Source organism: Ischnura elegans, chromosome 11 (genome assembly GCF_921293095.1).
Source record: "Ischnura elegans chromosome 11, ioIscEleg1.1, whole genome shotgun sequence".
Taxonomy (NCBI): Eukaryota; Metazoa; Arthropoda; class Insecta; order Odonata; family Coenagrionidae; genus Ischnura; species Ischnura elegans.
This window is the reverse complement of record NC_060256.1, coordinates 94538897-94552837: the sequence shown is the minus strand read 5'-3', so window position 1 is coordinate 94552837 and position 13941 is coordinate 94538897. Positions and strand designations below refer to the sequence as shown.

The following is a 13941-nucleotide window of genomic DNA, read 5'->3' as shown; positions in this document are numbered from 1 at the left end:
CCGCGTGAATGCATGTCCTGACAATAGTTGACGTAGTTCCGAACGTTGCCACTTGACGATGGTTAGGCGCTGGGAGACCGGAAACGGAAGCGACAAGAGAAAGCAGAAAAACTCGTGAAGCTCTATTTTTTCATGGATTTGTCCTAGGAAGGAAGAATATGGTCGGAAGAAAAATTATTCTGTAAATACGCATTGAACACAGTAATATCTTGTCCCCGCATACCTCAACAGCTTTGCTAACCGTCAATTTCCCGTTCAATTTAGATATCAGCACTAGAGGGCAGCACAGGTTTAAACAATCGTCGTGTAAATGCACGATTGTTCGACAATCGCTGGAACAATCGTAATGTGAATGAGGCATAAATTTTATCGGACAACTCTCAGCGGCCGGACCATAGTTTTGTTGCCGAACGAAATCATTATAAATCCATTTCGCTTCGTTTCCACATTTCGCTCCCAAGAACGAAGCTATCGATATTTTACCAGTTTTGATTTTCGTTTAGCTTCGAATGCCATCCCTGATGGAAACCTACCTTCATCGGTAAAATACTTAAATAATTATAAAATTTCCTTCTACTAGTGGAATACAGGATGCATTCATCATCGCAGCTTATTTCTGTGGAAATAAAGAAACAGTAGATTTTTAACGCAATCAACATGTAGTGGACAAATTTTGAAATAAAAAACAAGTTGCTTGCTAAATAGTTATAAAAACGCTTCTACTTCTGCACGTTATCACTAGAGGGCACGAGGAGCATTCTCGTTGGCATACATATTTCCCGCGGTCCCAAGCAAACAAGGCGGATATATATGGCGGGAGAGGAGAGAATAAATGTGTGTCCCTTCTCCTCCGCAATGCAAGGTCACGATTGCTGTTTGTGGGCCCATTTTATTCCGCGGGACGTCCGTGCATTCCTGCACCGTAAAAACAGAGCTTTTTCTTTTACGAGCGTATTCATATGCAGCTCCCGATCGCCCACCAACCTTCTCCATAGCGTGCATTTCAATTTTGTGTACCTATTCAATTTCAAAGGGCTTCCTGCGATTCCCATTTACTGTCGTTTTTAATGAAAACTTTATGCATGCCTTAGTACCCATTGTCTTTATACCTACCCTATTTATATTTGATTTACGTAGAGATGAACATTTCTCCAAAATCTACAATGATCTGAATAGGGTGGTTTCATATTATTTTTTATTGCCTAAATCGAAAGATTATTACTCCTGGAGTACGTATTTCACGCTTTTAGATTTTTAAATGACGATATTTATTTTTCGTGACTAAACGAAAAGTGAAAAATTTCAAGCGCGCGAAAACGCGACGGGTAAGTATGAATGCCGGGAAATCTCCGTTTGACGTCGTTCTGGTTCCCGCTGCCGCAAGTGAGGTGACCTTGGGGCGAAGATATGTGCGCTGATACGACGCAGAGTGCTAGCTGGTAGCCGAGTACCCTAGCAGGTAGCGCTTGGCTTAAATAGGGATTATTAATACCTTATCAAACGAAGAAAACTTTCCGAACTTAGCCAGTTTTAATAGGTGATTACTAAGACATGTTTCCCTGAGCTCTGTGCATCATGCATGCATTGGTAATCTCAGACGATGTAAAACTCCTATGTCGCGTCACGGGGTCGTTGCGTCCCGCCCGAAATGCAAGTCATGCAGGGCCGGAACTTGGCCTTTACGTTTACGACGAAAATAATTAGAAAGAGAAATGAGGGACTGGAAACCAAAGAATTAAATAAAGTGAACGGAAGAAATGACGGGGGTGGAAAAGAAAATAAGAATCCCGCCTTACCTTGGCGTCCGTTGATCACTCGCTCCTCGCCCGAGCTTCGGCGAGATAAAAGCCGTCCCCTTCGCCTTGACATCAGGCGAATGAAGATGCGTCCCTTTCGCCTGGACACAGATGAACGACTACTCGGTGCCAGGCACGAATATTACAATAGAGGATTCTCAAGTACGCCGCTAGAATTGTTGTCGCTCCGCGCGCATTATATTCAGTTTTCAAATATCGCCACTGGCGGCGCCACCAGGCAAAAGTGTCTATCTTTCACGACGAAATACACGGAAGCAATACGGAACCGAGCCAGTAAATCACACTAACCACACAAGTAAAGCATGTGAGGCAATGGTCCACTGAAATGAAACAATCCGATCACTTCTACCATCGACCAAAACGAAAAATCAGAGCTGACAATCAAGGGGGAATCTGTTATTAGCAATTTTTTGACGCATTCACATACAAGGCAGCAATACGTAACTGAGCCAGTAAATCACATTAACCACACAAGTAAAGCATGTGAGGCGATTGCCAACTGAAATGAAACAATCCGACCACTTCTACCATCGACCAAAATGAAAAATCAGAGCTGACAAGCAAGGGGGAATCTGTTATTAGCAATTTTTGGACGCATCCACATTTTACACACTGGCTATCTTCCTACCGTCTGACGTCTTGATCACGCCCAGAACTTTCACGTCGTACCATGGGCATTTCACCATCCTAAGGAGAAGCCACGGTGTCACGTCCTCCCCCAAACAAATTATTTTTTGAAGGAAAACATACTGACGTAAAAAAATTACTCTACTTAACCATTGTTCACAAAACAGCTTCATGACAACCCACAAATTTCATAATTTAAAGGCCCAAAATAGCATAAAATATTATAATTTCCCCCAGAGGAGGGTTTCCTTCTCTCCCCCCCCCCTCCAGGTAGCCCTGGATATGCCCATGTAAGCATCAATAATATTCCTAAGCTGGAAACATATATATTATATAACATATTTTGATATCCTTTACTGTGATCAATGGATCCATGGCCGTAGATGAACAACTCTCCTCAACAAAGAGGTGATGCCTCCCAATCATTCCAATACTAGCACATCAAGACTGCACAACAACCAAGACGGTATGTAATAAAGACAGCTATCACATTACTTGATGTAATTCACTTATTAGGAAAGATATGTATTATGATTTCACAGAAAATTGATACCAATTTAATATAAAAAAAGTACCCTTAGAACTTGATTCATAAAAGGAGGAATTAAGTATAAGTGAGCAGCAGGAAGTTGATGGCAATGCGAAATAATTACTGTAATAAAGATTAGTGCAACCTATCAGAACAATTTTTAAATGAATGAATCATAGTTCTTTCACTTCAAGTGAAATGCTTCTGCAACACTAAGTTGCTGAAAAAAGTTAACTCATACAGAAGAGCAGAAAAAGATAGTCAAATTGAAAATCATGCTCAGTATTTATTTGGCATAATAAAAGGTGGTTCAAAAGACAGTTCACAGAAATGTAGCACAAAAACTTTGACTCCACGGACACAATCAAGGTTATTCTCACCACAGCATTTTCTCATGCAATAGCCCTTCCATTTCCATATTTTTGAAGTCAGCCGTAATTAATGTACACTTTCACGGTAGAACTACAATGATATATATTCCAGAAGGGAGCCAAAATACTATTCCACAATGGGCATAAGTTGTAAGAAAAGTAGTCAATGTTCTTTCTTATAGATGATGTTTGGCCAATCAAAGCATATCTTAGAGCAGCTGCTGCTTGTGTAGCCTCTTGCAAAACCAGAAATGGGTGGGATGTGATTCAGTTCACCACAGCCATATGTTCAAAAAAGGTGCAGGAGTCTCACAATGCCAACGGGTGCTAGTAACATTGATCTGTAATATTGAAAATGCAAATAAGAAATGTGTACACCATGGGCATGCGTATAATGAACAGCAATTTGAAGCAATGCAAAGCAGGAGTTAGTTCACTCAAGGTAATACGAGGTAGGTTGCAAAGTTGAATAGCAATGATTAAAACCACCAAGGAGTTAAAGCACGGAAAACATAACTACCAAAGATGCATACTTCACATAATTATCACAGGTATCTATCAAGTAACAATCTGATATCATAGGCGGATCCAGGGGGGGGAGGGGGCACATGCCCCCCAGACCCCAAAACATGGTCCTATAAAACATCAAGTTTTGACCTGAGGCAATATGTGAATCAAGCCAAATTATTTTTTCTAGTATTCCTTATGGTATGACCCACCACCTTAAAAATAAAATACATATTAGAGATTCTTTTCTCTTTGTTGCTAAAAAAATTCCTTTTCACGACTGTGGAGTAGGGCGGATCGGAAAAATCGATTTTTTTCAAATCCATCTGGCCCAATGAAAAAAAGTTGTGGGACCGATCAAAAATAAGGCCTAAAAAATTTGAGACCTCTAGGTGAACCCCTGACCCTCGCTCAAATGCAATTTAGGGGGGGAAGGTCGAAATTCGAAAAATATAGTATTTTATGGTTATTTCCTATAGATTTTGCCGAGTTACTGCCCTTCTAGGGCAAATATTTCGTGCATTTTGACGTATCTGCCTCCGTTTAGCCACAAAATGCCTAATTTGAGTCCGCGCCCGCGAAGAAAATATTCCAACGTCCACGCAGCGCCGCGGATACAAGAGCCGCAGGCCGATCCCCTCCCCTCCCCGCTCGCTTCTACCCCTCCCACGCCTCCAATACAGCAAAATTCATCCCGCGTATGCTGCTAGGAGGTTATTTATCTTTGATAATATAAATCGGAAGATGGTAGAAGGTAATAAAGGAAGCTTAGTGAGACGACTTGTCCCTTATTAGGCGCCTCGTCGGGGTTAAACAAATCGATGTTACCAACCTTTAGAGAAGTGATGAAATATTTTTTAGATCCGAGAACGCTGGAAAGGAGCTTACGGTCCATGAAAAGGCCTCTTGAGTGGCTATAAAGGTGTTCTAACTTCGGATATGCGCTCCAATTTCGGCTTTGTCCGACAGATGTGATTAAATAGATTTTGGGCGAAAGCCGCTCGCGTCCCCTCCCCGCAAGCCTCTCCCACGCGCCAAATGCACCAAAATTCACACCAAGTGCGTCTTACTTCGTTAGTCTAAATATTTAATGTTTCAGTATCGTCTGTGGAGGAACAATCACGAAAGAATTTTTCAATTACCTGCTTTCCAATCTGTATTTCTTATGTCAGTGTCATTCCTCGTCTTTCGCTCTTGTCAACAAAGTTTTGGTGAATTTCTTCACGAATCTCTCGTCCGTATCTATAATAAAAAGAAATATTTAACTTCAAATTTGAAAGTTCATCAATAGATTTTTGAAAATTCACAGCACTAAGGTCAGATGTAGCCGGAGATACTGTGGTCTCTCTCCAATATGTCATCAGCGAGTAGTCCTTAAAGTTGATATTAAAATCCAGCACTTTAAAAAATCTCGGATCGGCCGCCAAACGCATACTTGCAACAACGCAAATTCGGTCCTTGGATTGCCCTCCCAATGTTTATGCCGCAAATCTAAGTCAACTTAGTGCAATTAGCAAATAGACCTCTGTAAGGGATGAAATATGATTTGATGCTTTCCCGGCGAATGATGTGGGTAAACTCTTCTCGGGATTCAACGAAATTTATTCCTGATGATGAGCCCCGAGTCGGAGCTTGAAACGTTTGGCACTATGGAAAAATCAACCCGGTGGGAATCCCGAGAAGAGTTTACTCACATAGCCAGGGATGTTGGAATTATGCTTATAGCATAGGGATGATGCCTCCTTTTTGGGCGGTATTCACCATCGCATTCAAATCCTTTTTATTTTTGTGTATCTAATTTTCACTCGGAAAGGAATCAAGAATCGCAGATTTTATAGCTTTTGCTAATCCTCCGACAGGGGGAGGCAAACCCAAAAGTGGGACCCTGTTTCTTCAACTAACATCACACATTCCCCTCTAAACTTGGATTGATAAGTGCTCTTTTCTTTTTTCATCAGACAAAAGTATAGTCTTTCACTCCATAAAAATGTAGCCCTTTGATGACACCCTGTGATACCTCTCTTTTCGTATTCACAATAATTAGCATCTTTTTCAGTCTACGTAAGTAATTCTTGCAAACTACCTTGGATGTTTCTTACGAAGTAACTTATTTTTGCGTCAACTAAAGTTGCGGGGACGATCATTGCTGTTTCTTGGTTCTTGCATATACCTCTATCACATTTGGTAGACGCATTTTCCACGCAGAAGTTCCAGTTTGAGTTTAGCCCTGAATTTTTATTTGATGAGGAACGTAGAGAGATAAAAATCGGATAATTTCTCTTCAGTTAAATTTTCTTCGGATGAGTTGATGAAGAAAATTTTTGATACTGTTTTCCCGCACAAGAATTGACGATGTCGACTCAACACTCTCCGACGATTCTCTTTTTTTTCCTCAGTTGTCGAGTTCCTTTAGGACTCAATCCAGCAGGCATCATCTTTAGTTTCGTCCGCTGGTCTCTCAACAGACTTCTTCATTGGGGGGAACATTATGCTCCTTCTTGCACTTACACGCAAAAATATCGCATAATTTCAAATGTTCTTTCAAAAGTGTTTCAGGTTTGTACTTAAGCAAAAACCCTACTTTTGGCCTATTCGCATTTTCCGTAAGTTTTAGTACTTCCCGTTTGTACCGATAAATCCATTTAGTCACACACATAATGGAAGGGAAGCGTCACCATAGTTCGCACACCCTTTAGCCACTCAAGAGGCCTTTTCATGGACCGTAGGCTCCTTTCCTGCATTCTCGGATCTAAAAATAATTCATCACTTCTCTAAAAGTTGGTAACATCGATTTGTTTAACCCCGACGAGGCGCCTAATAAGGGACAAGTCGTCTCACTAAGCTTCCTTTATTACCTTCTACCATCTTCCGATTTATATTATCAAAGATAAATAACCTCCTAGCAGCATACGCGGGATGAATTTTGCTGTATTGGAGGCGTGGGAGGGGTAGAAGCGAGCGGGGAGGGTAGGGGATCGGCCTGCGGCTCTTGTATCCGCGGCGCTGCGTGGGCGTTGGAATATTTTCTTCGCGGGCGCGGACTCAAATTAGGCATTTTGTGGCTAAACGGAGGCAGATACGTCAAAATGCACGAAATATTTGCCCTAGAAGGGCAGTAACTCGGCAAAATCTATAGGAAATAACCATAAAATACTATATTTTTCGAATTTCGACCTTCCCCCCCTAAATTGCATTTGAGCGAGGGTCAGGGGTTCACCTAGAGGTCTCAAATTTTTTAGGCCTTATTTTTGATCGGTCCCACAACTTTTTTTCATTGGGCCAGATGGATTTGAAAAAAATCGATTTTTCCGATCCGCCCTACTGTGGAGGTCAGGGTTGGGTCTTCCTTCAAGTGTGATGAAATGTTTGTGTTCTATGTCCAAGTAAATATTCATGACATGACTCTAGTACATAGCAAGTGCAAAAATTAAAACATTTTTCATGTGCAGGTTGTTTTTCTCCTGATATGAAAAATACATATAATTTTTAAAATAGAACAAAGAACAAACTACAGTGGACGTAGTTCAGTCATTTTACCATGAAAAAAAAAATTTGGCTTGATTCACATACTGCCTCAGGTCAAAATTTGATGTTTTATGAGACCATGTTCCAAATTCATTTAAAATTTTTGGTCCAAAAATTTTGATGCAAATTTGACCACGGGACACCGGTTTGAGATTTGGATGAAAAGTATGACTGAGACTGCATTCATTGAAAAACTGCAGTTACACCCAAAATTCAAATGCTCAAATAATTGGATAGTTAATATAGAATAATAGAAAACTAGACCATTATGACTGTATTAGTTTTCCTGACACATTAAAACCTCTTTACATCATAGTGGAGGGGGCTAAAATTTATGCAATTTGATACAAAAATGGGAGATTCACTAAAGAGAGGTTTTGGTGATATGCACCATTTTTTCATATCCTTTGGAAATGAAAGGCACTACTGTCTTTTAAACCATTAAATTTATGCATTTAATTAAACATGCATGCATTAGTAAACATATATTTATTGGTTTAATGATAACACAAAGTGAGCGCCATCACGTTATTTTTACCATGATTAGAAAGAAAACGATGTGATCTCTCTCAATTCAACAGTCACTTAAAATGATTAGGATAGTTGGATATCTTTTTTCTTATATTTACTGTTAGGTATGCTCTCATATGGAACAAAATGGCTATAACTAATGGTTAACGTGAAAACTATGACATAATAAAGGTTTACAAGAAAAAAAAGGGTGAAAAATGTATCCCTGAAAATGTCAATCCATATACATAATTGTAGCTGCATTAATGGTCTCTAGTTGTCTCCGTACGATTTGCGGAGATAGTTAGGCCGTATCGGGGGTGTATCCTTGGTATGAAGTATGGAGGTTTATGATGTAAAGAGGTTCACTACATAGAGGTTTTACTGTAGCGCTATAGACTTGGTTTGAACATAATCAATTTTAAAAATCAAAAGTAGAAGTCTCAACAAAATTTCAACTTACAATCAAAGTGCAATTGATGAGGCAGCTTTAGCAGAGCAATATTTGCCTGAAGAGTGGTTTTATTAAAAATTTCACTGCTCATTTTTACATTGATCATATTTCTTAGTTGCTACCATAACCTGCCTTGACCTCACATCTCCATGTACCTGAACAACACCAGCATAGATGGTGAATCTTTGTCCTTTGAAATGTTTCGGAGTAGTGTTTCATGAATATGCTTCATACCAAATGAAAGAAATACACCTGAAATAAAGAGAAATAGATATAAGATGGAATGACAAGATATTTAGAGCACCAAAACAAAGAACGCACACATACCATCAACCCTGACATCCAATAGCTTAAATGCCAAATAGAAGGAACAGCAGACTATTATAATCCATTATCAATTGAAACAACTATGAGGAGCAATAGCTGATGCGTTCAAATAAATAGTAGATGTACCGCATGACTCCACTTCGTGCCAAATGAAAGAGATAAACCTGAAATAAAAAGAAATTGATACTAGACAGAACTGAATGAATGACGAGATATTAGGAACACCAAAACAAAGAATCCTCACATACCACCAACCCTAACATGTCATAGCTTAAATGTAGTATCATATATTATATGATGACATAAAAATTCTAATTTCTACACACATTACCATGGCCTTCACAGACAACACTTGCATTCACTGTGAATGAGCTGGTTCAGTGAGACATTTAAGTCAAAGGGCATAAGCCATAAGGAGCCAAAATAGAATTCCACGATGGACTTCAGCCATAAAAAAGATGGACAATGTTCATCTTTATGGCATACAGTTAGCCAATAAGAGCACATGCTGGAAAACAATGTGATCAGCACAGTACCACACCTAACTGAACGCAGGTGGTAAGAATTTCAGTTAACTGTAGCCTTATGTCTACATAATAAACACTGAGAAAATGGTGAAGGCATAGAGTATATGAAATGCATAAAAAACAAGTGTCCTTGGGAATATATGTTCAGCCTTCTCGGAGGGCAATATTTCATAACTTAATGAATTTTAATGAAATTAACACATAAGAAGGAAAAAATATCATCATCCTGAGCAGATAACACTGAAAATACTTGTATCATGCCACTTAAAGTGAAAAGCATTGAAACTAATAGTTGGTATGTAGCTATGAAGAGAATATAATGAGAGCATTAATAGAGTGGAATATTTACATTCACAAAAAGTAACTCTGCAAACTTCTGTATCATGAAAAAAAGGCACTATGAAAAAACAAGCATTCAGTGTCAGACATAATACAGGCACTCACATTTTAACTGTTTCCCTCTTATGGTTAAATCTGTGAATGGAGACAAGAAATGACTAACAGCTTATATCCCATTGTAGACCAGGCCTAAGTCATGACATTGATTGCTGAAATTTGTTGGAAATGTTGGAAAAAATTCGTGAAATATGATAAGGCCAATTACCATATCATGTGCATCGCATTTCACACACCTAAGGCAAACAAAATCAAGTAATTTCGCCCCACCCATCAACAGGCTACTGAGTATTGCCTTCATCCTCCCACATAAAAATAAATTTGACATTAGAAGGGAAGAAACAATCTACAATAGATTATATTTCTTCTATTACAATACGAAATTTATTTCTTCACCAGCTCCATTACTTCATGAACATTTACTAAGATGATTTAAAAGGATATAAGAGGCAAGAAAGGAATAGGACAAATGACGCCACATTAGTAAATCCAACGTCGACTGCATGGTACACCAGAAGAATCAGTGACTGTAGCATTACAAATGTAGACCAGAATTAGGACACTCCAACAGTATTAAATTCATCAAAAGTGAAAGAGTATTTTTGAAACTGCCCACTTAATTACTACACTATAGTAAACAAATACAGTAATATGATTACCTTTCACCATTGACGGCTTGAACAGACAGACCAGCACATATCTGTTACTCATTCACATCATCAATGAGACGAGAAACATCAGCGAGGTTAAGAATTTTGAGTCCAGGATTAGACATCTCTCTTCCATAGAATAACACCTGAAAAAATCCCATAAAAATATATTGACTCAAAGCACAGCTTGCGATTGCACAGACACTATATATATATTGGATTAAGCACACTTCATAGGCGGAAAACCACAAATCAGCGACAAACGAGGACTTCACCTTCACTTTTAGGAGAGCGCTGCTCTCATTTATTACCACTGTTTTTTCGCACTGGATCCCGGCCACTTGACGATGGAACCGTCTTAAAGTTTAATGTCGGTACACCGCTTAATTGATCCCTCTGGAAAGCGGTCCTAAAAGCCAACATCTCGTTCCGATAACTCCCTGTTCACGTGGTATCACCCGCCACCATTTCTGCATTTGGGCAACATTCTGAAAAAAATTCATCCAATAGCAGCTCCGATTAAATAATACAAGTACATAACTCCAAAGCTCACGCGCAAATTAATAGTAATCCTGCCACAACGCAAGACGACCAACGACGCCATTAGCATGATACGAATTCTGAGATTAATCTAGACCCCGTGAGTTTCAACATGATAATTCATAATAATGAGCAGTATAACACTATAATCACAGCTTTTTAACAGATAAAACCAATTTCTTTCCATTCTCCTAGTCTTTGAATGCATATTCTTAAAGGAACGTTGCAATCATGCCGGCATCCACATACAGCGACCAAGACACGCCGCTACATTGCATTTCTACCCAAAGCTTCACGGTACCACTTGTTGGACTCATGGAATTAACCTTGAGTCCGGTAATAAATGAAAGTTTCAAATTTTAAATAATTTCATCAAAATCTACCAAAAAAGGTGACTTACTTACCCTTGCTTGGAAGAGGCTTTCGTTGCGTATGTCCAGCTCCTTACAACGTCTCTTTTGGCAATAGTAGCCTCCTTTCCACCCAGGGACACAGCAACGCCGGTCAGGCCCCATTGCTAAAGCCGAATAAAACTGAATCTACGACTCTCACAACAAAAATTACTGCAAAAATCCGATTAAAGACGGAGCGCGTCGCCCCACTTCCATTAAGTTTAATGGCGAAAATGACACTGACACAGATCCTATTGCCTAGTGGCGCCGCTATGCGGCCAATGTTGGCGATCGAATAAAATGCGCGCCAAACGGCAACAGATGAAAGGCTTACCATTGGCCCAACTGGAGACTCCTGTAATGGAGTCCCCTTGGTGCCAGGCCTGCACGATTCTTCCGGGGCTACTCAAGCCCTCTTTAGGCAAAAAAGTACGGCACAAAACAAAAAAACCAAGGCAGGCGGGAAAAAAGAAGAAAGGAGGGAAATTCAAATGAAAGAAAAGAAGACATAAGGCTGTTCCGACCCGAACATCCTATCTACTCGTATAGAAATTAGGTCCCTGTGACGTCACGTGGAGTGGCATCGCATGGGCGCTAATCTGGCATTTTTCAAATAAGAATAAAATTGACCGTTGCCATTCGTCTATACCGGTATTTCTAAAACCAAATAATTTGTATATTATGAATACATTAATGGTGGGTAACGAATCGCAATCAATGCATTTCGTTTTCTTTGATGAAGGAAACCACCATATTGGTTACTTCTTCACAGCCGAAGGAATTATATCCTGGGATGTTTTCTGTTCTCCTTATTCCAAAAACAGACTCCTGCATACCTGTACGAATTATTCATCCCCCGCAAAAAGTTACTGGAATTTGCACCCGCCGTGTTTCTGACCTTCAAATTCCTCAAGCCCGCACCAATATATATATTTCAAATCTTTTCATCCAACTGCGTCTATATTCTGGAACTCTCTTCCGCCAAATATGAAGACGTCACAATCACTTCAGTCGCTTAAAAGAAGGCTGTACTCCTATTTGAAGTCTGGGGCTTAATTCAGTCCCCTCAACTCATCAGAGTTATCATCTTAAAGTTGTGATGCCATCAAAACTCTCTGCATAAATTTGTATATGTATGTGCGTGTTCATACTGTCTAAATTAAAAGTTATATTTTTGTGTTATTAGTATTGAATATTTTACATTTTTTTATAAATATCTACAACTTGTTAACCTAGCAATAATCTCCATAACGTCTTAATTTTGTCCAAATGCCTTTTATTAAGAGTAGAACATTTCCCGTATTTTCTATTTTTTGCTCTCATAGGTTTTACCTAGAGCATAATAAAAATATTCTATTCTATTCTGCTTAAGGTTGGATGGCGATATTTGGTGGAACTTGTTCGCAGGAAACATAATGAAATACACTTTTGTATGTTCCACAAGAGTTTTTAATCCCGACCTAGGTTTCGGCAGTACACACTGTTTCTCCTTATTCCTGTAGGAGAAAATGAACCAAAATTAATGTCACGTCACTTATTGATGAAAAGTTGGAGGTAAATTTCGTGAAATATATCAACCCTTCTGCGTACATAACGGTGAAATTCGTATGAATGCCATGAGAAAAAAGAACTTAGGCCGGGACACCACGGCACTTTGGCTTTTCTCGAGAGCCTAAGGGACTAGTATATCGCAAAATGAGCCTCAGTACAGTTGCCAGGGTAAATCGGGAACTTGGATAGCGTAGTGGTCTACCCAGTGGTCCGAAAAGCGTGAGATATATGGTTCGTTTTCCGGTTCAGGATAATATTTCTCATTGAAATTTTCGCGTATTAATTGCATTTTAAACTCACGAAAAACTGCCGCTCATATATTTGTTTTCATCAAAATTTATTTTACCCTTCAATCTACCAAATATGCCTTTTGAACAGCGATCCTGATTCTGACAATGTGTTAAGTACATACATTATTTCAGTTAAATCGATTTATACAGCTAACACTCGACTTTTATAGGTAAATATTTCGAATATCGGAAAAAATGGCAAAATATGCCAAACGCATGAGGTATTTAAAAATCCTGCTAGATGCAAGATTAATAAAAGTATGGCAAAACATTATTTAGATTGCCTCAAATAAGTTTGCGAATCAATAATATTTTATTCAGTATTTCACCTTCTCAAAAATTTAACAGGGCTAGAATTTGTTCCATGGAAACGTTTTGACAGCTGACTCCTTGGTTGAATTAATTCCGAAATCATTCTGTGCAGTGACATCATGGCAAAATTAACAGTGCCGGAACGCACTTTTCATAACTTTTCTTAGAGGTGAAGGAGAAGAATATTGCTCTGTGAGTTTTTTATTACAAGTTTTTTTTACATTTTATTAGAGAATTTCTTCTGTTGGTTACGAATGTTTACATTAGAAATTTTGTGACAACATAATTCATAAAAAATCATCCAGTGCCGGAACGGCACCATGACGCCACAAATTCTGTGGTGAGGTTGCAGATATATATGTCGAAACGTCAGAATGGAGCCATCGCTAAATTGATCGAAAGTCCGAGAGAATTTAAACCAACTTCTTCATCGAGAAATGCAATAATTCCTTTGCATTCAACTGTGGCAATTGATTTCCATCCTTGAACCGAATGTGCCTTTGAAAATCTAAAACTTGTTTGTGTCTTTCAATAACATTCATTTATATAATAGTAGTACGTACTTTCATCAGGTGCACGCAGTGCTATAGTTGGAAAAAAAATTAGGCGGTACTCA

General features: G+C 39.0%; 1 long non-coding RNA gene across 3 annotated transcripts; it reads right to left on the bottom strand.

Moving 5' to 3' along the window:
- Positions 1 to 3404: 3404 nt before the first annotated feature.
- LOC124168331 lies at positions 3405 to 11335 on the bottom strand. 3 transcript variants are annotated; one of them, XR_006866908.1, is made up of 6 exons: positions 11185 to 11335; positions 10516 to 10728; positions 10250 to 10386; positions 8668 to 8831; positions 8350 to 8592; positions 3405 to 3685 (listed from the first exon to the last, which is right to left on the bottom strand). It is a non-coding gene; the product is annotated as an uncharacterized LOC124168331 (long non-coding RNA). The 3 variants fall into 3 exon arrangements; XR_006866909.1 differs by having other exon boundaries at positions 10552 to 10728; XR_006866910.1 differs by having other exon boundaries at positions 8496 to 8592; positions 11185 to 11333.
- Between the last annotated feature and the right edge of the window lie 2606 nt (positions 11336 to 13941).